At 44.0% G+C, this 23983-nt stretch overlaps 1 non-coding gene across 1 annotated transcript; it reads left to right on the top strand.

Annotated features, from left to right (window-relative positions):
• The first annotated feature begins 9375 nt into the window (after positions 1–9375).
• Positions 9376–9478, top strand: LOC128772591 (U6 spliceosomal RNA). The gene has a single exon (XR_008416767.1). It is a non-coding gene; the product is annotated as a U6 spliceosomal RNA (small nuclear RNA).
• Positions 9479–23983: the final 14505 nt, after the last annotated feature.

Genomic DNA, 23983 nt, shown 5'->3' with positions numbered 1-23983 from the left:
GATCATGACCTGAGCTGAAGTCAGACACTTAACTCACTGAGCCACCCAGGCACCCCACTTGGGAACCCCAACGTTAAATGCAAATCCTTCCATATTTGTATGATTTTTATTTACCAAGAGTAGACTAAAATAAACTGATAAAAATTGAATTTTTATCAGTTTCTAGTGACTTTTATTGAGGTCTTCCAAAGAGTAAAATGTAATCTTCATGCAAACAATACAGGCTTTTGAAGTCACATTTAACCAAATTAATCAAAATGCATTAAACAATTAAACTGTTATAACAAACAGAACAGGCATAAGTAAGTCTGAGAACAAATCTCTAACTCTCAGCAAGCATACAGTTCAACTGGAAAGAGTGGAAAGATGTTATAACAAATCAGCCTACTAGTTATGAGCATTTAGGAGTCATTGGGTGTCAGTTCAGGTATCTACGGGAGAAAAGAAGGCATCAGTTGATATAGTAATCTAGTTAAGCAGAGGTTAATTAAGTGAGTTCCTATATGGGATTTATCTTATTTGGTTGTTGCTATAATGCTGTGTAACAAATAGTCGTGAATAGCTGTGCACATTTTTTTTTTTTTTTTTGAGACCGAGAGAGACAGAGCATGAGCCGGGGAGGGGCAGAGAGGGAGACACAGAACCCAAAGCAGGCTCCAGGCTCTGAGCTGTCAGCACAGAGCCCGACGCGGGGCTTGAACCATGAACCGTGAGATCATGACCTGAGCCGAAGTCGGACGCTTAACCGACTGAGCCACCCAGGCGCCCCAACAGTGAACATTTATTTTCCGTGCTCACAGTCGTGCGGCCTGGCTGGGCTTTGAGCTGGGATCACTTGGGCTTGGCTCAACTCTGTGGGTTGGGTCCTGGTCTGCTCCACAGGCCAGTTCATTCTGGAACTAGCAGCTAAGAACACGGGATCGTGTTCTTCACCTGATAGGTCCCAAGAGCACAAGGGGACCGTCACCATCACACCGGCACGGTTCAACCTCCGCCCGCTGCCCGTCTGCTAACATACCTTTGGCCACTGAAGATCACATGGCCAAGGCCGACCCCAGCCGGTGGGGTGGTCTGCTTCACCTACAAGGAGAGGCTGCAAATCACATGACAGAGAAAGTGCACACACAATGCGATTACGCGGGGGTGCAGAACTGGGACAGAATCCATTCTACCACATGCAGGCACAAAGCTCAAAAGGTGAAAATAGGGAATGCAATACAAAGTAAGTGTCTCCCCTCGCCCCAGCTCCTGGTCACACGGTCTCGCCTTCAAAGACAACCGTCTCTCAGCGGTGGTTTTGAGTACCTTCTGTGGATCATACATGCCTATCCAAGTAGATCCGTAGATACTCATTTGTTTTTCTCACCTAAATGTACCACGTGCTTCCCCATTTTGCTTTGATCGCTTAATATATGTTGGCACGTTATTACAGACAACTTGAAAAGCCATGACCAACAGACATGAAGACGGAGTAGGATCTTTCGCAATTACCCACATTGCTCCAAAAAATATCGTACAGAAACCATTTCGAGTGTTGATACAGATACCCCTTTATACCTACAGGAAATGTCTTTGAACCATAGTGGCCCATTCAAAGACCACGTAGAATTTTAATGTTGGATGAAAATATTTTTAACTTTGCTGAGTGATCTAAATGGTTTTATTTATTTATTTATTTATTTATTTAAGAGAGAGAGCAAGGATGCAAGCTGGGAAGGGGCAGAGAGAGAGAGAATCCCAAGCAGGCTCGATGTTCAGCTTGGAGCCCACTCTGGGGCTCAATCCCACAACGTGGAATCATGACCTGAGCCCAAGTCAAGAATTGGACACTCAACCAACTGGACACCCCCCAGGTGCTCCCTGCCGAGTGGTGGGCAAACCCCACCGCCCGGCAGTCTTCCGTCGGAAACACACAACCATCTTAGAAACTGAGCAGATTGATAAACACGGTAATAACATGTCTGTTGACGTTCAAACCATACTAGTGACCACCGATAATAACTTTTGTGTAACATTAATCATTAGGTTTCCTAGCAGAAGGGGTCAAACAGAGTTTGCTGCTCTTTTTAAATCAGGCCACAACGTCCACGAGGCCATGTGTCCTGTAGGAGTTGAAGAATGGAATGTTCCTGCTGTGTCCTTCCCCAAATGACAGAGAAGTGATCATTACTCTAGAGAATGCCAGGCAAATGCCTGGTAGTCCTTTAAGACAGTCACCCTCCGGCCTTGGCCATGTGTAGTCAACAAGGAAGAAGCTTCGGCTTTAGTGTATGTTGCAATCTGTTTTGAGTTTCTATCTGAAGGTCGTAAATATGTCTTTATTGATGTAACACCACCAGAAAGAGAACTCCCTTCATTCACGCTTGGAATCGTTAGACATGTATTACTTCTAGATTAAACTCTCAACAATTTTGCACTCTGATTTTCCAAGAAATCCCCCAACGCCATCATTTCTCATTTTCCTCCTATCCCTCTTCCTCCAGTAGAGAAGATCCCGGACCACAGCTATTATGTCTTAATATATTCTCAGCCCGCACAGAGCTCGTGCCCAGACATAATTTGTTAGAATATAAAATTGTTGAGGAACAAAATTAGCTATTAAATACACTCCTCGTAGTAAAAAGCGTCTTGGCGTAGCAGTAAGAATGACTTGAGCGGCAGAAAAGCTACTATGTTCAACAACTGTTCCAAACACAGTGTCTCAAAGCAGACAGACCAAGAAAGTTCGGAGAGAGGAGAGTGGATTTTCTTTTCCAAGCTGATTGCTTTAGTCTTTTATTTATGTTGAGAGGCACCTATGCATGGGGCCATCTGCCCGTCTTTGTGCACAATGAGACAGACTGGGCAAAAAGTAAGAAAGGTGTTACCCTACTTGATATTTCAGTCAAATTCAGTTACAGCTTTTAGCGTATGGCAAGGTCTGAACCTTCAAAGCCCAGCTGAGAGTCCTCTAAAGTCTGGACGTTTCTCTTATCTTTTTAGTCACGTGGGTTTTCAGGGCGATGGGAAGGGTAGGGATTTGGGAGACAGACTTGCAATTTCTCCGTCAAAGTGTCTTGCCTTTGCTGGGCTTGTGCTAGACATTCCTACGCCTCTATTGCATCAGAGATCCGGGAAGTTCTCTGGGGCAACCTCTTCCTGTAATCCCACCCATGGCTGCAGGGTAAGTGAGTCCTTGGACCCATAGTAGAATACATGGATAAAACCATCCTCGCTGCAACATAAACGAGTTGTACGCCTCTATCAATCAGTTCCCTTTTATAATCAGAGGGAGGCTGCATTGTTCAGCAAGCAGTGCCCCCTTTACAGGATTGGGGCTTGGTTTTTTTGTGGGGTTTTTTTTTTTTTTAGTGTTTTAATAGTTCATGAACAACTGACAAATGGAAGCCCAGTCAGAGATTGAACTGGGGATGGAAGCAGAGGCTAGGCGAGGGTAGCGTCTAAATGTTAAAGACTTTCATCCTGAGACCCATGGCAAGCCACCTAAAGGTTCTACCTGAAGGACACTCAGTCCCTGTATTTTGAAAAGATCACTTGAGCTTCTGGATAAAGAATGGGTTAGAAGGGACCAACAAAAGATTCCAGGCAAATCCATACATCTGACCAAGTCTCCTGATGCAGGCTGTGCTTGGGTACGGTGTTCTCCAAAGCGGTGATTCCTGGATAATCTGGAGCCATTCTGTCCCCAAACTAACATTCATCAATCTGATGTATATGTCTCGATGGGGGACAGTGATCACCACGAAAGCCATGCAGTAGTGGGGAAAATATCTACCGTATAATGCTATGTGAAGAGAAGCAAAGTAAAAATGATACAATTCTATGATGTTAAATATATACACATATAAATAAATATATATATATTTATAAATATATACACATATAAATAAATATATATATATATTTATAAATATATATAAATATATATATATATTTATTAAACATAAAACTGAGTCAATACAATGTCAGGGTAGAAACTTGACGAGTGACTTATTCTTTTTAATTTTTTATGTTGTAATGATATAATCGCTACAACCGAAAATCTGCTGAGGGTAGATCTTGTGTTAAGTGTTCTCACCGCAATCAAAATGATCTAGCTCTATATTCGCATTGTGTGCACATTTTCTGTTATGTGTGTTATATTTCAATAAAAAGGTTTTTTTACTTGTTTTTATTATTTTTTAAATGTGAAATTTATTGTCACATTGCTTTCCGTACAACACCCAGTGCTCATCCCAACAGGTGCCCTCCTCAATGCCCATCCCCTACTTTCCCTTCTCCCCCACCCCCCATCCACCCTCAGTTTGTTCTCAGTATTTAAGAGTCTCTTATGGTTTGCCTCCTTCCCTCTCTGTAACTTTCCCCCCCTCTTCCCCTCCCCCCTGGTCTTCTGTTAAGTTTCTCAGGATCCACATAAGAGTGAAACCATATGGTATCTGTCTTTCTCTGTATGACTTATTTCACTTAGCATCACACTCTCCAGTTCCATCCACGTTGCTACAAAAGGCCAGATTTCATTCTTTCTCATTGCCACGTAGTACTCCATTGTGTATATAAACCACGATTTCTTTATCCCTTCATCAGTTGATGGACATTTAGGCTCTTTCCATAATTTGGCTGTTGTTGAAAGAGCTGTTATAAACATTGGGGTACAAGTGCCCGTATGCATCAGTACTCCTGTATCCCTTGGGTAAATTCCTAGGAGTGCTATTGCTGGGTCATAGGGTAGGTCTAGTTTTAATTTTCTGAGGAACCTCCACACTGTTTTCCACAGTGGCTGCACCAGTTTGCATTCCCACCAACAGTATAAGAGGGTTCTTGTTTCTCCACGTCCTCTCCAGCATCTATAGTCTCCTGATTTGTTTATTCTAGCCACTCCAACCAGCATGAGGTGGTATCTCAGTGTGTTTTTGATTTGTATTTTCCTAATGAGGAGCGACGTTGAGCATCTTTTCATGTGCCTGTTGGCCATCCAGATGTCTTCTTTAGAGAAGTGTCTATTCATGTTTGCCGACCATTTCTTCACTGGATTATTTGTTTTTCGGGTGTGGAGTTTGGTGAGTTCTTTATAGATTTTGGATACTAGCCCTTTGTTTAATATGTCATTTGCAAATATCTTTTCCCATTCCGCAGGTTGCCTAAAACATATTTTTTTTAAAAACCCTAAGTTTTCCGGCTTTAAATCGACAAGCTAAAAAGTACAGAAGTATGCCTCACGCTTTTAATATTTTTATATAAATACTTTTTATACCTTAGCACTGCATATGGTAGCAAATATATTGACTATTGTAGTTCTGAGTAACAGTTTATTTTTTGCTAAGAGTTTTACATCAACTATCTCATTTAAAACTTACAAGCTTGTGGGATAGTACCATGGTCATAATTGTTTTATAGATGAGAAAATTGAGGCACAGAGCCATGAAAGCCAAATTTTCCTCAGGTTGCACAAGTGAAAGCGTCATGATTTTAATCCAGGGGGTCTGACATCACATATCTGTATAAATATGTTCAAATGGTATATAAGAAATTTTAATGTTTATTATTTATTCTTTTGGGGGGGGGGGGGAAGGGGCAGAGAGAGAGACAGAACCCGAAGCAGGCTCCAGGCTCTGAGCCATCAGCACAGAGCCCCATGTGGGGCTCAAACTCACGAACCCTGAGATCACGACCTGAGCCGAAGTCAGATGCTTAACCGACTGAGCCACCCAGGCGCCCCCGAAGTGGTATACATATGACAATGGGACCCCATGGAGAAAACCGTGTTTGTATTGCCCTAGACCAAAATTACTTGAAAAATTAAGGCAGAAGAGGAGACAATGTTTTGGGTTTCTTTTGTTTGTTTGTTTGCTTGTTTGGGCGGGGGGTGGATTGCTGTGTTTTTTGCAAACCCTAGCCACCAAATTGAGATGAAAAGATAGAACTACCATATGATCCAGCAATCCTACTTTGGAGTCTATATTCAAGGGAATGGAAATTACTCTCTAAAAAAGATATTCACCTGCGTGTTTGTGGCCTCATTAGTCACAGGAGCCTAGACACAGAAACAACCGATCATTCACAGATGAAGGGATTAACAAAATGTGGTGCACGCGCACACACACACACACACACACACACACACACACACCGGCGTAATATTCAGCCATAAAGAAAGAAGGAAATTCTGCCATTTGCAACAACAACACGGATGGACCTTGAGAGCATCGTGCTAAGTGAAATAAGTCACACAGAGAAAGACAAATATTTCATGATCCCAATTATTTGTGGGACCTACGAACATCAAGCTCGTAGAAACAGAGTAGAGTGGTGGTTTCTGGGGAGGGGGCTGAGGTGGGGGGCAGGAGATGTCGTCAAAGGGTACGCACTTGTAACTAAGATGGGTAGGTTCCGGGGATTGTGACAGCATGGTGACCATAGGTCACGATACCGTATTGTGTACTTAAAAGTTGTTGTGAGAGCTTTAGTGTTCTCACCATAACAACAAAATAGTCATTATGTGAGATTAAGGATGTGTTAACCAACCTTATTTGCGGTAAGCATTTCACAATATACAAGTGTATCAAATCATCACGTTGTATATCTGAAACTTACACAATGTTATATGTCAGTTATATCTCCATAAAGCTGGATGAAAAATTCAGATCAGTGGGAGATTGCCAATCAGGTCAATCATAACACGTTTGTCATTCCTTTGTCTGAAATACCAGGATCACTTCCAAGTAAGTGCAGAATCTAGCAAGCCACTAGAGTATAGACCTTGTAATGTAAAGTTATCGAAAATTCGGCAATGTTTCTCCTTTTCTTTGTCTTACCCTTACATTTACACAAAGCAAGAAACTCATAACCCCCTAACAGGCTCACTAGGGTGCCATAGTTTCTCAAGCCTAAATATCTCATTAATGTTTTGTGTAGAACAAGGTAAATAATAACATTAATTTCTAATACGAATCCATGTCAAATGTAAAGCCTTTGGTGAATTTCTTTCAGGAAGTACAATTAGTTTCGGAGAGGTGAAACCAGACTAAAATAATGGCTTTCTGAGACTCATTAATCCAAGAGCAAGGAAGTTATCTGACCCCCCAGGGCTTATTCAGCTCTGACCACTTCCCCATTCTCCTCCTGTGAAACTCACCCACTCCTTTCAGGGTCTGGCCCAAACACCACCATTTTTGACAAGACTTCCCTGAACCTCAGGCCCCCAAATTAATACTTCTTCCAAATCACTTTTTAAAATATCTTTTAATTTTTATTTATTTGGGGGGGGGGGCAGAGGATCTGAAGTGGCTCTGCACTGACAGCAGAGAGCCCGAGGTGGGGCTCCAGCTCTCAAACCATGAGATCATGAACTGAGCCAAAGTCGGATGCTTAACCGATGGAGCCACGCAGGTGCCCCAAATCACTTTTTATTATGCTTCTGAGTTATCTCTTTAGTCTATCTCCCTAGTGCACTTTAAGTGGCTTGAGAATAGCTTCTGCGCCTTTCTAACCTTTTAATCTTTTAAAATCTTTATTTTGCAATAATATAGACTGATGTGAAATTGCAAAAACGGTACAGAAAGTTCCCACGTACTCTTCACTCAGCTTCCCCCAAAGGTGGTATCTCACCTAACTCTACTGCACTCTCAAGACCATGAAATTGACCTTGGTACAGTCCACAGAGCTTATTCAGATCTCACAAGGTTTCCATGCACTCCTGTGTGCGTGTGCGTGCGTGCGTGCGTTGCACGCAATGAAATGTTATCACCTGTGTAGATTGTGTAACCACCACTACAATCAGGATCTAGAACTGTCCATCGTCACAGAAATTTCCTTCATACTTTCCCTGTATACATAAATACCACTCTTAGTGCTCCCCAACCTTCCGTGAACCTAACCACTGACGACCAGGAATCAGTTCCTTCATCTCTGTGACTTTGTGTGGAATCTGCAGTACGTGACCTTTTAGTCCTGGCTTATTTCACTCACTTGAGATCCATCCACACTGTTAACTGTTAACGTGTATGAAATTTGTTCCCTTTTGTTGCCAAGCAGCACCCATGATACGGGCCCACCAGTTTATTTAACCATTTACCCACCGAAGGACTTCTGGGTTGTTTCCAAGTTCGGGCTTTTACCTTTTTTTTTTTTTTTTAATTTTTTTTTTCAACGTTTATTTATTTTTGAGACAGAGAGTGGGGAGGGGCAGAGAGAGAGGGAGACACAGAATCCGAAACAGGCTCCAGGCTCTGAGCTGTCAGCACAGAGCCCGACGCGGGGCTCGAGCCCACGAACTGCGAGATCATGACCTGAGCCGTAGTCGGACGCCCAACCGACCGAGCCACCCAGGCGCCCCGGGCTTTTACCTTTTAACTTGTCAGGGCTTAGCAAGGTGACTTGAAGGAAGAAAACGCTCAGGTTGGAGTCATTAATTTGAATTAATTGCCAGTCCTACCCAAAGCTGGATTCCATGCTGACACCTGCTGTATACGTTGCCCTGAGAAGTGTCAGTTTCTCTGCGATTCCATTGACTTGACTGCAGAGTCCTTCACGCCTATCTTAATCTGATATTTAGAGATCACAAAACATTGATGTGGTTCTCATTACATTTTAGAGTTCCGATGGGATGTCAGGAATGCTCTGGGGGTGTAGTGAAAACAGATCGCTGGTGTTCACACCTTGACGGTTACGAAACACTCCCCCAGCCAGCGTCAGGGTGCGAGGGGACTTCGGTCTCCTCAAAATCTCCATCAGCGTCATCCCGTTTCCCACAGAGCCAAGCCAAATGAAAAGAAGAATGACAATACTACCTAGCAGTCATTAAAAATCTGTGTGAAGCATAAATAAAAGAAAAGGACCGGTGTTTTTTGTTTTTTTTTTTTCAGCAACTTGCACCTTTGCCATTTCAAAAGAAGTGTTTTATTCAAGCATAAGTGGCACAGCGATCCATTCATGTCAGCTGCACAACACAATGTGTGGACAACCCTTAGACAAGGGTCTCGACAACCCTAGACAACCCGTGCTCACAAGCGTAGCCCCCATCTGTCTCCTCGCGACGCTATCGCAACACTGTTGACCCGATTCCCTGTGCCGCGTCTTTTGTTCTCGTGACTTATTCATCCTACTCCTGGAAGCCTGTGTCTCCTGCCCCCTTCACCCATTTTCCCAACTTCCCACCCCCGTCCCCACGGCAAACTGTCAGCTTGCTCTCTGTATTCACGGGCCCGTGGCTGGGTCCGTTGGTTCATTTTTGGTTGGTTTGCTTTGGTTTTTCTTTGTCATTTTAATCTGTGCAGATGGCTTTCCTAACCAAACCTCAGTCCACTGGGCTGAGAAAGCTAACTTATTTGGGATACGATGGGTCTTCATAAGCTTCATCAAAGTAATAAGCACTTTTAAGTGCTCGCGTGAACAGCCCATAAACTAAAGTTGGAATCAGAGAAGATTCGCGTCACTTCTGCACAAGGGTGACTTACAAATTCATGAAGCGTTCCATATTTGTTCGATGTTCCCATTGCTAATTTGTATTCTCCCTGAATGAAAGAAGACGTCTCTCCCGATTTCCTGGCCCACCCTCTGTCCATGTAGAGAATACACCGTGAATGAAGCAGAAAGTAAATTGTTTTGTTTTGTTTTTTAAAGATTTTTATTTCTTTTATTTGGAAAAAAAAATTTAATATTCTTACCTTTTTTTTTTAAAGTTTATTTATTTATTTTGAGTGGGAGAAGGGAGGGGAGGGAGAGGGAGACAGAGCGTTACTCCCCGTGTGGAGCCTGATGCAGGGCTCGAACTCACGAACCGTGAGATCAGGACCTGAGCCAAAACCAAGAGCCGGCCACTTAACTGACTGAGTCACCCAGGCGCTCCCTGAAGATTTTTATTTTTAAGTAATTTCTACACCCAATGTGGGGCTTGAATTTATAATCTTGAGAGCAAGAGTGATGTGCTCTACCAACTGAGGCAGCCAGATGCCCAGAAAGTGGAAAGAAATTCACTAGGGAGACTGTAGTAGGATGAATCATGGTCCCCAAACATGTCCTTGGCCTAATCCCAGAAATCTGTGAATGTGTTTGTTACCTTCTAAGGCAGAAGAGACTTGGTCCATGTCATTATGTTAGGACACTGGGTTACCTGGGTGGGCCCGATGTAATCACAAAGGTTCCTATAAGAAGGAAGCAAGTGGGGCCCCTGGATGGGTCAGTCAGTTAAGCCTCTCACTCTTGATTTCACCTCAGGTCCTGATCCCAGGGTGGTGGGATTGAGCCCCACATTGGGCTCCCAGCTGAGCATGAAGCCCGCTTGGGATTCTCTCTCTCCCTCTCTCTGCCCCTCTCTCCACTCTCTCTCTCTCTCAAAAAGAAGGAGGAGGAGGAGGGGAAGGAGAGGAGGAAGGAGAGAAGAAAAGGCAGCAGCAAGAAGGTCAAAGTCAGACAGAGTACTTTGGAACGACCAGAAGCGGTGTGAGGTTCTCAGAGTCAGGAAATGCAAGGGAAGCAGATTGTCCCCTGAAGTCTTCAGAAAGAGTGCAGCTATCAACACCTTGATCCTAGCTTTAGCTCTCTGACCCTCAGAACTGCAAGAGAATAAACTTATGTAATTTTATTTCCTTTTTTAATGGTCATTTATTTTTGAGAGAGAGAGACAGAGCACAAGCAGGGGAGGGCACAGAGAGGGAGAGGGAGACAGAGAATCCGAAGCAGGCTCCAGGCTCCGAGCTGTCGGCACAGAGCCAGACGCGGGCCTTGAACCGACGAACCGCGAGATCATGACCTAGACCAGAGTCGGACGCTTAACCCACTGAGCCACCCAGGTGCCCCTAAACTTATGTAATTTTAAACCACGAAATTTGTGGTTCTCGGTTACAGTGGCAATAGGAAACTAACATAGAGACGGACTCTCCCATCCTGTGGTTCAATACGACTTAAGACCATTGTTTATTTTGTAGCCTGTGCAGCAGCTAAAATCGTCCATAGTCCCAGCGGAGGATGGCCTACCTTTGGGGGAAACAGGGACCTCCACTGGGTCATCAGGGAGAAGGGTAGCCTTAGATTAAAGCAACTGCGGAAGAATTTACGCCTGAGGCAGCGAAGCTGGTCGCCGAGATGATGGCTGATTATAGGGGAGGCGCGTGTGGTCAGTGCCCTGCTTCCTCCCCTCCTTCAGTATCTGAGCTGAGGCGACAGCATTCCTGAATTAGCCCTCCTTCAGCAAATGCATCCTGCCCTGAGGTAGGTCATCCTATGATTCTTTCTGTTCCTAAATTGCACTGCCTTTCTCTGGTTTCAAGTAGGTTTGGGAATAGTCTCTTAAATTAAAAGAAAAAGGTTTATTTTGTTTGTGTTTAACGGCAAAAGTAAAATATACTCATCCTAGGTATCTTAGAGAACAGAGACACTAACAAAGAAAATAATAAATAACCACAATTCTCACCACCCAGAGAAAAACTACTCAGTTAATATTTTGATAGATTTCTTTCTGGTCTTCTTTCTATTCATGTCTGTTTATCACTTAAAAGTATTCAGTAAAGATTATTTAGTAGCCTTCATCCTCCCCTTTGAAACTTGTTATGGACACGTTAATACGCTGCTATAATGTATATGTAATGACTGGAGAGTATTGTTCTCAGGATGAACTAGAATTTATGTAACCATTTCCCTCACACGGTACTTATGCCGTTTTTGCTCGCCAGGGATGGCCCCTAGAAATAAATTTCCGAACTAAGAATATTTACTTTTGGAATTAATTGCAAGATTGAATGAGTAAAAGAGAGGGTAATAAGTGGTGACTATCTGGGGGGAAAGAATGAGGAGAACCTTTTCACTTCATGTTACGCGTGTTGAATAAGAGACCATGCTTACCTTCCCCTTGACTTTCTTACTGGAGAAAGAAAAAGGACAGAAAGAGATGTTCTAGAAATGGAGCAATTCCTTAAAGAAAAAAAAAAAACAAGGGAGACTATTTTTCCCTAGAATATCTAGATGAGCTTATAGACACGTCTCGTGTCGTGTTTTCCCATCACAGAGAGATATGGCGCATGGACATTTCTCACTGCGGCAAATGGGGAAGTTCTTTTCAAAATCTTCGCCTTTATTAGAAAAGTCTTGTGGGAGGCACCCAGTTGATTTAATCAACGCAATCAGATCAGATCGTATAGCCTTAAAGTGAATTTCTGCTTCAGCTGCCTGTACAGGTTGTTAGACGGAAAACTCCCATATTTCCTCCTTGCCAAGCGTTGTCGCGACCAAGCCGGTGGCGAGCAGAGCCTCAGAGCCGGGGCCAGGCAGGTCCGCCTAAACCTGACCTTGCAAACGGGAGCCGCTTAAAAGAGCGCCGTCTGTTGTCAGGATCGCCGGCTTCCAACTCCTCAGATATTTTAACTGAAACGTGAAATAGCACATTTCCCAGTAGTCAGATTTATTTTCAGTCTTCTCCGCCTCAAGCCTACAAATGGTATTCATCCTAGAAGAATGGCAACAATAAATACCAATGACATATTAAGTGGCTTCTAGATGCCAGACACCATGCTGTGCACTTCGCCCATGATGGTGTTTCCTAGGCTTTCCAGCAATCTTGCAAGGAAGGTGTCATTATTCATTTATAGGTAAGAAAAGGGAAAATCAGAAGATCATCCAAGGGCCCATAGTTGGCGGGAGCAGAGCCGGGATTTGAACCCAGGTCTATCACATTCCACCATCGTCCATGTCTCTGATAGGTGGGAGTCCACACTAGGTGAGCTTGTGTCTTGAGCGTTCAGTTGGGATTTCCAGGCTCCACAGCTGAACCTGCACATCCCCGTGCTTACCCCTTAATGGCCCTGGGAGAAAATTTTGAAGAAACTCGGGGATACCTCGAGTCTTTCATGATCCCCAATTTTTCCATCCTTCGCTGGGTATATTACAGGTTGGAAAAAGCAGGAATAAAAGTTATTTTGTCTTTATTTTTAAGGACATTTAAGAACTTGTTTATAAAGCTTCTGGAATTTCCGGGTTTTGTTGTTGTTCGTTTTGATCTATTTGGTGTTTATTGATGTGATTAAGGAGTCTGCGTATTCCCTGTTGGAAAGATAGACTAGGCTTATAACAGACAACCAAATAAACATCTCAAGGCAGGAACCCTTGGGGAGAATCTTCTAGAATGGAGAGATGTCAACATTAATGACAAGGCCAGGTAGGCTGCTACATCCTGGAAATGGAGAGAATCCCCAAGCAAGAATTATGAGGGAGGAGAAGCAACTTTTGGACGCAGGGACACTTCCTATTTAGTCCCTTTATAGGGCAACAGGGGATGGTGCTAGGGTGTCCCCTGAAGGCCTGCAGTGTGCCAGCAGGGACCTGGCTCTAGCCTGTTTCCTCTCCCCTCCACCTGTCACCTTTGGTTCCCTGTGTGCCTTGCCTGCCTTAGCCCTTATCACGCTGAAGCTGGTCTTAACCATGTGGGTACGCTGTCTCCCTCTTCTGAGCTGATCTGCCAGGACTTTGTCAGCCTCGATATGTTGTATTCCTATAAAGGTGATCACTTTATTTAAAAAATGTTTTTAGGGGCACCTGGGTGGCTCAGTCGGTTAAGCAGCCGACTTTGGCTCAGGTCATGATCTCGCGGTCCGTGAGTTTGAGCCCCGCGTCGGGCTCTGTGCTGACAGCTCAGAGCCTGGAGCCTGTTTCAGATTCTGTGTCTCCCTCTCTCTGACCCTCCCCCGTTCATGCTCTGTCTCTCTCTGTCTCAAAAATAAATACACGTTAAAAAAAATTTCTTTAAAAAATGTTTTTAATGTTTCATTTTATTTTTGGGAGAGAGACAGAGTGCGAGCAGGGGAGGGGCAGAGAGAGAGGGAGACCCAGAATCCCAAGCAGGCTCCAGGCTCCGAGCTGTCGGCACAGAATCACACGTAATCACAAATGTGTATGTTGTATACCAACTGAGTTATTTAAATGAGTAAAATTATCCAAAAAACAGACTTTTAAAACATGTTATTTTTTCATCCATTTTGACAGGGACAGAGAGAGCAGGGGAGGGGCAGAGAGAATCCCAAGCAGGTTCCGCACTGTCGGCATGGAACCTGCCGTGGGGCTCGAACTCTCAAACCTTGAAATCATGACCTGATCTGAAATCGAGAGTTGGGCTCTTAACCCACTGAGCCACCCAGGTGCCCCCCAAAAATGGACTCAACCATAGAGAATACACTGATGGTCACCAGAGGGGAGGTGGGGGGTGGGAGGTGGGGTGTGTAAGACAGATGATGGAGATTAAGGTGATGAGCACCAAGACTTGTATGGAAGTGTTGAATCACGATATTGTCCACCTGAAACTAACATAACACTGTATGTTAACCAACTGGAATTTAAATGAAAACTAAGAATAAATAAATACATGAGCAAAATTACATTTGAAAACAAAACTGAATGCCCCTGTTGGCAGACTCCTTGCAGCCCTTCTACGGAAACCAGACTTCAACAGTTTGAAAACTACCAATCTGGTTTCAGCCGAATTTGTATAGACTCCAGCGCCTAGTTGGAGGAAGTGAATGCCCCAGGGTCACACAACTAGCGACCCAGCGACCCCAGACCCTGACTCCTACTCCAGTGCTCCGTCCCCTACACTTGAGTGCCCCGCTAACCAAGTTCTTTTTTATTTTGGAACTTCAGGCCTTATGAAAAACAGAGTAATTTCTCATAATTAAGAAGAAAAGATGTTTGGGGACAAAGGCACTGATTTCGATAGCTCCTGAATTACTTATCTGCCTTCTTGAGTGATTTAATCCCACGTCTGATTGCTACCGGGTTTATTTACCTGTATAGATGTACTCACAAATCTTAGGTAGTTTTAAGTTCAACATTGACACTTCTTCGTCTGCTGATTTCTTTTTAATTTCTTTTTAAGTTTAGTTACTTGTTTTGAGAGAGAGAGAGAGAGAGAGAGAGAGAGAGAGAGAGGTGCGGGGGGAGGCAGAAAGAGAGGGAGAGAGAATCCCAAGCAGACTCTGCACTGTCAGCATGGAGCCTGGTTTGGGACTTGAACCCACAAACCGTGAGATCGTGACCTGAGCCAACATCAAGAGTCAGACGCTCAACCTACTGAGCCACCCAGGTGCCCCTTGCCTGCTGATTTATTACAGATGTGAAAATCCTAAGACCCTCCTTTTTTCGGATGTCATTCTCAAATTGCCAGACCTCCTGCTCCAGTAACCACACACTCTGGATGTGGCTTCAGAGGGAGTCGTGAGTCAGTACTCAGATCAGGGCTATCGGATGCCCTAATTTTCTCGGTAGATGATGTACATGGGAAGAAATAGCCCTCTTTTGCCCACCATCCCGTCTTTAGCCAGATTTCATATCACCTGGATGACAGATTGACTGTGTATAGATGTCACCAAGTCCCTAGGATTAACAGGGACCTCAGACATGCTCTGGTTTCTACCCTTCACTTTCCTTTGCCAAAATGCTCTCCACCAGGGACCTGGGTCTAGCTAGCTCTCGGATCTTTTTTTTAAAATAATTCTTCCACCACAGGTATCTTTATGAATTGGCAGGCATATATTCAATTTTTGTCAGTTCACTTCGAATTTTTCTTCCTTCTTTGACACACTCCGCAGGAAACCAACTTGATGATAGATAGGACGGATGGGGAAGGCTAACATCTAAGGACTTGAAGACAACCGTTGGTTGTCGTCGCTTTCTAACTGCTCAGTGTGCTTGAGAAAATGATTTGGCTATCGCGGAAGCAATTTTGGAAGTTCAAGCCTTTCACCGCTCTGCTCAGACCTCTTTTATCTCTGGGATTGAGTGGCCCCGGACGCTAAACATCTTGATAAACGTCAAAAGGTCCGTTTATCAGAAGATTTTGCAAAATGCCTCCGTGGGTGGCATTAGGTGACTCACGGCACTTTCTTGGCATCGTGCGGACCAAATCCATGTGATCTCATTCTCTAGGCTTAGCTATATTTGTTTGTTAGACGCAACGCAGACTTATGATACTTAATTAATGTTTAAATCCATTTTGAGATGAAAGAAAACTAAACCCACACAACCTATCATTAGCAGCCATAGAAAATGAGCAACTTGCATACTTGTTTCCTTCAACCCCCTTGGTTTTCCCTTATGAGATTTTGAAACCTCAAAGAGATCGTGGTTATTATGACTCATCTTTTTACTACATCTCTTCATGCTGGTGGATACAGGGAAATCTTTAACCCTAAAAGCCCCGGTCCTACTTTATCCTCAGGGTTAAATTCCCTTCAGGGCAAAGAGCCATTCTGGAGCTTCTGTTCCCGCGGGCAGGATGTCTGTGAGCGTCGCATGCAGCGGTCCCCAAACCCAGCTCGTCCTCACAACCATCCGGTTCACCTGATAAAAATACAAATCCCCCTGGGGGCGCCTGGGTGGCTCAGTCGGTTAAGCGGCCGACTTCGGCTCAGGTCATGATCTCGCGGTCCGTGAGTTCGAGCCCCGCGTCGGGCTCTGTGCTGACAGCTCAGAGCCTGGATCCTGTTTCAGATTCTGTGTCTCTCCCTCTCTGACCCTCCCCCGTTCATGCTCTGTCTCTCTCTGTCTCAAAAACAAATAAACGTTAAAAAAAAAATTAAAAAAAAAAAATACAAATCCCCGGGTCCCAAACCTGGACATGCTGCTTCCATCAGTCCGGGATGGAAACCCACATCAGCATCACCGCTCAGATGATCCTCGGTCTGGTTTTTGTAAGGGGGTAAAGTCAGCTTTGAAAACTTGCGCCCCACCTGGTCTGCTCACAGCCAGTGCTTTGAAAAGAGCACACAATTGGTATATGCGTTTGTCATTCAAAGGAACAAACAATGTCGTCGGTGAGAATAAAATATTCCAGTTGTGGAGTGAAGACAGGGAGCATCTCGTAGGATGTCAGTGTGAGGGGCGCCTGGGTGGCTCAGCCGCTTAAGTGTCTGACTTCGGCTCAGGTCGTGATCTCACGGCTGGTGGGTTCGAGCCCCACAGCCCAGAGCCTGACAGCTCAGAGCCCAGAGCCTACTTCGGATTCTGTGTCTCCCTCTCTCTCCCTGCCCCTCCCCGGCTCACGCTCGGCCTCTCTCTCCTTCAAAAAAAAAACATTAAAAAAAAAAAGTGAAGAAAAAAAGAATGACAGTGTGAAAAGTCACAGTATTCTCACCTGGAAAACAGCCAGCTCCTACGCATCACTACTTTCGGAGGATTTATCAACGGATACGAAAAGCCAGCAATTGTAAATACTGATTTTAAAACATGTTCATGTACCTTTTCCAAGTAGGATTTGTTTTTTTTTTTCTCAGACCTATAGTCATATGCCGTAATGGCTCTAAGACAAGATTTCACAACCTCGGCATCAATGACATTTTGAATGGGGAAATCCTTTGCAGGGGTGCGGTATGTGAGGGGTGGGGGGACGGCCTTGTGCCATGTTTATTTAGCGGCATCTCTGACCCTCTACCACTAGACGCCAGTAGCATCCCCCCTTGCAGCGACAACCGAAAATGTCTCCAGACGTTGCCAAAAGTGGAAACGAAATCGCTCTCAGTTGAGAAGCTTTGCTCTAGGAAAACCCTGTAAGTTCTCTGAGGCTTCGGAAGCTTATGATAGAAGATGATAAAGGAAAGGTCACATGCAGAGCAGTGGAATCCGACAGAAAAGACTACAGGGCAAGTTATACTTGTAAAATGAAATAACTGCTTATTTAAAAAAAAAATCCAGATTCGACACCCACCTATATAGAAAATGAATTTCAAATGGTCTGCGGTTCTAGATGAAAAGCGTGGGGAAAATATTGAGAAAAATATATAGAATGTATTTATAGAACTTTGGGGTCAAGAATATTTGTCTTGGAAAAAATCAGAAAACCTAGAAGCCCCAAATGAAAACCTCAAGAGACTTAACTCCGTAGCATGTTAATGCGTCTGTAAAATGAAATAAGAACGAAAGAAAGGCACCATAAGCAACATTTTAAAAGGGGGAAAAGAGAAAGTATTTGTAGCACGTATAACCAACTAAAGATCAATGTTCAATAAAAATGAAAAGCCTAGCAAATCATTTTTTAAAAGGCAGAGAAAATAGGCTAATAATTTGAAAGGGCAGTTCGTAAAGAAAAATCAGTTAGCCAAAGCACATGAAAATTTCCCAAGTCCATTGTAACTCAGGAAAATGCAAACAAAAATCACAATATCATCTTGATTTCATCAGACTGGAAAAATTAAAAAGACTTATGAAATGGGGCACCTGGGTGGCTTAGTCAGTTGAGCATCTGACTCTTGATTTCGGCTCAGGTGATGATCTCATGGTTTGTGGGTTCAAGCCCCACGTTGGGCTCTACACCGACAATGCGGATCCCGCTAGGGATCCTCTCTCTATTCCTCTCTCTCTCTGTCTCAAAACAATAAAAAAAAAAACAAATTTAGGAAATGCAGAATCGATAAATGCAGATGCGAATCAAAAATCATGGTCATGCCTTATTATGAGAACTTACATTGGGTCTATCTCTTGGACACAATTTAGCAGGAGTTATGACAATGTACAAACTGCATAAACTTTGATCTAGTATTCCCCATCTTCGGTCTATCCTACAAAAATACTCTCATATGTGCACACACCATGCAGATATGATGATACTCACTATGGTATTGTTTGTGATAAACACTGCAGACAGACGAGAGCCAGCCATCAGCATAGAATGATCGCCGCCTTTTCATATCCTGATCCCCACCATGTGACTTTTTGCAGGAGTGAAATCGAATGAGGTAGATTTAAAATATTGAAATAAAAAGGCTTTTTCTATGGCAGACATTTTCAAGGCTATATAGAAACATGGAAACATACATGTATTTCTACAGATAAATGCATTTTTCATGTAAATAAAGCTGCATGTGTTTGTGTGTATGGATAATTATGTGTATGGAAACATATAAAAAGTATGTTGGAGGTGACATGCGGACCGATCAATGGGGATTCTCTCCAGGAAGAAAAGTAGGATGAACATCTTATTCTGTGTGCTTCATAGTGTTTGAGGTTTTATTGCAAATACGTATTCTGCATAACATATAATTTTTGAATGCAAGTCAGGAAGTTGAGCTCATTGATTTCAGAAGTCTGTGATTTCAGCTCTAACAAATTGTGGCTTAATTAATCCCGGGTTGGAAATAAATCTGAGAACTTAAGCCACCAAGTTTGTGTCCATATCACAGGATCCTTCGAGAAGAAAGAGTCACGGGGAGAGAGCTTACTGCTCCTTAAGCAGGCACATGCACTTAGCCCATTGTATATGTTTTCCCATTCATCGTCGTGGTGCTATATTTTCACCAAGGTGCTGAGATGATGAAGGTCACCGGGCCAGGAAGGGACAGAGTCAGGAGGAGTCAGGCTTGGACCAGCCTTCAGTGCATGTGACTGTGGCTCTCCACACTGGATGATTCCTAGTTTTACTGGTTGATAGACAAACTGGTTTATTTTTTTAAATGTTTATTTCTGAGAGAGAGAGAGATGGAGCATGAGCAGGGGAGGGGCAGAGAGAGAGGAGGACACAGAACCCGAAGCGGACTCCAGACTCCGAGGCATCAGCACAGAGCCCGACGCGGGGCTCCAACTCACGGACCGTGAGATCGTGACCTGAGCCGAAGTCGGTTGCTCAACCAGCTGAGTCACCCAGGCGACTCCAAACCGATTTATCTTATCAAGGTCAAGTCAGCCAGCAGGAGGCCATGGTGCTGAAGCCTGCCGAGCATCACCACCACCACGATCTGCATGACATAAGATTGCTGCGATGGGCTCGGTGCTCACTCTGAACCAAGCGTTGCCTTCTTATCTCACACAGAAGTCGAGGAAGGAGGTGCCATTACTGTTCACGTGTCACAAGGGAGGCCACCGAGGCTCAGCAAAGGTAAGAAAGTGGCAGAGAGTCAGACGTTCCATAAGCAGGGGAGACCCCAGCCTCCAGCCCCCCAGCACAAAACTCAACCAGTAGACAATTGCCCGCAAACAACAACAGCTCCGGGAGGGTTCTGGGGTCCACTTAAGGAACCTCAGTAACAAATAACCGGAGGACAACCACACGCGAGAATAAAGGAAGATATCTTGGCTTTGCCCTCATCGCCCCAGCCCCGAAGCCGGCATTGCCCAGGGTGAAGGGGGAGTCCCCCCCCAGCTAGAGAGAGTCCCCCTGCCTGAGAAAAAAAGAAGGAGCTAAGTGGTGAGCTTCCCTGGCCTTTCACGGCACCACGTGAAAGAACCTGCTTTGGTTTCACCCCACCCAGGCGGCAGAGCTGAGACATTGAGAGACAGGGGGGAACAAAGAAGAGAGCAGGGGCCACCCATACGGCCACGCAGCAGAAGCCATCCCGGTTCCCGGGCACCTGCTCTGCAGACAGACCTGGCAACTGTCCCCACGAGAGACACCAGCGGCCAGCACAGAGCCCTGCAGATTTCACCAGCTTTTCCTCCGTGGGTATTCACATCCCCTGACACAAGCCTCCCGAGTGCCTGGTCCCCTCCACCCCCTGTCTCTCCCTCTCTCTGCCCCTCCCCTGTTTGCTCTCTCTCTGTCTCTCTCTCTCAAAATAAATAAACTTTAAAGAAATCCTGATGGAGAATTTCCCACATCTGGGGAGAGAGTTGGATGACCAGGTTCATGAAGCTCTTAGGTCACTCCAAAGTTTCAATTCAGAATGATCTTCCCCAAGATACATTATAATAAAACTGCCTAAAATCTAAGGCAATTTTTAAAGCAGTGAGAGGAAAACAATTATCTGATATAAGGGAGCTCCCACAAAGCCATCAGTGGATGTCTTGGCAGAGGTCTTACAGACCAGGAGAGAGCTGGACGAGACATTCAAAGCACTAATGAAAGATACTGCAGACCATGAATGCTTTACCCACAAAGTCGTCCTTCAGAAAGGAAGGCAAGATAAATACTTTCCCGGACAAACAAAAGCTTAGGGAAATTTTCTTAGGGCTTGTATATTTGGTTTTAGAAATTAACCCACTGTTTACCCAGCCACCACGATATTGTGCAATTGGTATTTTAAAACTCTGTAGTTTTCCTTGTGTCTCACATAAACCTAAATATATTCTATTGTTTTGTCTTGCAATCATGTTTTAAATATTTTTCCCAAACTCTAAATTAAAAAAATTAACGTTTATTTATTTGTTTTGAGAGAGAGAGAGAGGCAGCGAGAGAGGGACAGAGAGACCCCTAAACAGGCCCCACACTGTCAGCGCAGAGCCCGACTTGGGGCTCAAACTCACAAACCATGAGATCGTGACCTGAGCCGAAATCAAGAGTTGGTGCTTAACCAACTGTGCCACCCAGGTGCCCTGCAAACTCTAAATTTTTTAATTTAACTACAACTTATTTTAAATTTTAATAACTTTATTCTAACTTAAAATAATTTCTATTTTCTTAAAAAAAGAAAAAAAAAAGGAGCCAACCTATGCTGATTACTATAGCTGAGAGGTATTGGTTGATTTCAAAATGAGAAACATATTTTCGGGCATGTCTGACCCACCGGGAGAGTAGATAAGCCAAAAGGCCATTTGCCTGAAGGCCTGGAGCGTCCTTGAAGATAACTCTTGGTGAGAGAGGAAGAGATCAGGCCTGAGTTCAAGGCCTGAGTTCGAAGTTCCGGATGTTTGATCACAGAGAGATTCTGATCAGAGCACAGACTCAGACTTCAGATAGATCCCACAGCCCAGCCTCGGCCGGACTCAGGGCTTCAGCTTGTAAAACCTGAAGGAACTGTTGTAACAAGACTCAGTTCAACGTTGGTGGAACACAGCTCTAAGTTGAAAGCCCTTTAACCCACAACTCAAACAGAAAAGATTTCTCTTCCAGTTTGAGGGTTGTTTTTTTTTTTTTTCATCTTCCTTTTTTTTTTTTTTTTTTTTACTCTTGTGTTCCTGTGTGTTTTCTGTTTTTTTGGGTTTTCTCCTGTTTTGTATAACTGTTTCCATTTTTACAGTTTTTACACACACGACATCTTCAGGGAAGGCTACATGTTGATTCCTTATTCACTTTTTACTGAATAAGACCCATTGCTTTTACGTAATTTTGATATTTAATTGATTTGCACGTCGTGTACGTTGGGAGAGACCCATTTTCTTAGTTTCAAGATGGCAGAGTATTGCAGATGCTCTGTCTTTATGTACTGACACAATAAAAACCCATTTAACGTTTATTTATTTTTGAGACAGAGAGAGACAGAGCATGAACGGGGGAGGGTCAGAGAGAGGGAGACACAGAATCTGAAACAGGCTCCAGGCTCTGAGCTGTCAGCACAGAGCCCGACGTGGGGCTCGAACTCACGGACCGCGAGATCATGACCTGAGCCGAAGTCGGCCGCTTAACCAACTGAGCCACCCAGGCGCCCCAATAAAAACCCATTTAAAGGATGAAAGGAGGACAGAAACCCTTGAAGATAGATCTCTTGGGATAAATAGTTCCAAGTTGGAGGTCACGTTGGAACAGCTGGACCCCCATGTCCCTTTCTAATGCTTCTGATGCTTCCCATATTTAAGAGTTGCTCATGGGTCAAAATTCTGGAAAGGGGAAGAACTGAACTTATATCACATTTGTTCAAAGTGTAGCTGTTTCAGCTGGAATTAGAATGTCATTTACCTGCTTCCAAAATGACAGTTGTAGGCTCCTAAAAGTCACCCGAGAATTTGGTAGCCAAATTGAACTGCATTTTCTCTGCCTTGTTCACACCCATGGAGGACACAGTGAATAAAGGCTGAAAACAAAACTACCCAAAACATAGGATTCATTCTGAACAGACATCAATTCTTTTATTAATAAATCTGTGTGATATTCACAAGGTAATTAATCCAGTGTGGGAGTTGATCTTACCCGAATATATTGGAGCAAATGGGAGTAGATTTCCCAACATATAATGAAATCACAGAACAATTTTGAATCTCAAATCCAGGAGAGGATGTTTTAAAGAGACCAGTTACCAATTACCAGCGACTGATGTCATTTCTTCGGATGGTGGTGAGGCTTTGTCCCTGAATGGGCAAGAGGACACTGAAATATGGCACTTCTTTTTTTTTTTTTTTTTTTTTTTCCCCATGCATCAGGAACACTCACCAATAAATTAAAACGCCTGAATGTCAGTTCTGGTGTTACCACAACCCACCTAGGTAACGTTGGCCAATCATCTAATGCCTTCGCATTTCTAAAAACAAAAGATTTGTCTTTTTTTCTAGCTATGTGACATCGAGAAGTCCCAAGAGGGCAGCGATGGGAGAGCCAGGGTCTGGCTCTGCAGAACTGGAGAGTGAGTGTAGAGGGTCCTGGAGACACGGGGATCCTCAGAGCTAGACGGCTGTCCCTGCTGTCCGGAACTAGGTCAAAGGGCCCCTCCTTAGCGAGCATCTGATCGGCCTGGTGGGAATGTTGAGGTGGGTCTGAATAAGAGCCTCCAGCTTCCCCCACAGCACCTGTGCAGCCGGCCCAGCTTGGGTGAGGCCCAGACTGTGGGTGGTACTTTCTCACAGACCCATCAGTCCTGTTCTGGCCTGGGCTCCTTGGCCAGCCACATTCCAGAAGGCTGTAAGTTAGTCTGCTTCTCTGCTCCACTCTAATGAGCTAATGTAGGGGTAAAGAAATATATGACTTTAAATAAGGTGTTTTTTCTGACACGTGAACACATTCTTTCTCAAAACGACAGCAAATCTATCCTCCCGGCCCGTTCAAATAATAGTAAGGTAAGGAGGGGTTCGCGTGACCACACAGTACAACAAACTGGGACATTTAGCTCATGCAAATAACTAGGCTGCAACTCATTCTACTTATTGCAGACGATTTAATTACCAAGTATCCATCTGATTCATCTCCTGGCAATTAGCCAGTGGTTACGACCCCACATGAAACTTTTTTCACGTGTCTATTTAATGGAGCCACATTAAAAAAGGGTCTAAACGTGGAAGATGCATTTTCTTCCAACCAATGACCTCACTCATCACTAAAAAAAGAGGGAATGTCCTGTAATTTTCTGACATGTTAAATAGAACTCCTTATAAG

The sequence above is a fragment of the Panthera pardus genome, unplaced genomic scaffold (assembly GCF_024362965.1).
Source record: "Panthera pardus isolate Hobbes unplaced genomic scaffold, ASM2436296v1 HiC_scaffold_22, whole genome shotgun sequence".
Taxonomy (NCBI): Eukaryota; Metazoa; Chordata; class Mammalia; order Carnivora; family Felidae; genus Panthera; species Panthera pardus.
Note: the sequence above shows the minus strand (reverse complement) of the source record. Positions and strands in the feature narration are given on the sequence as shown.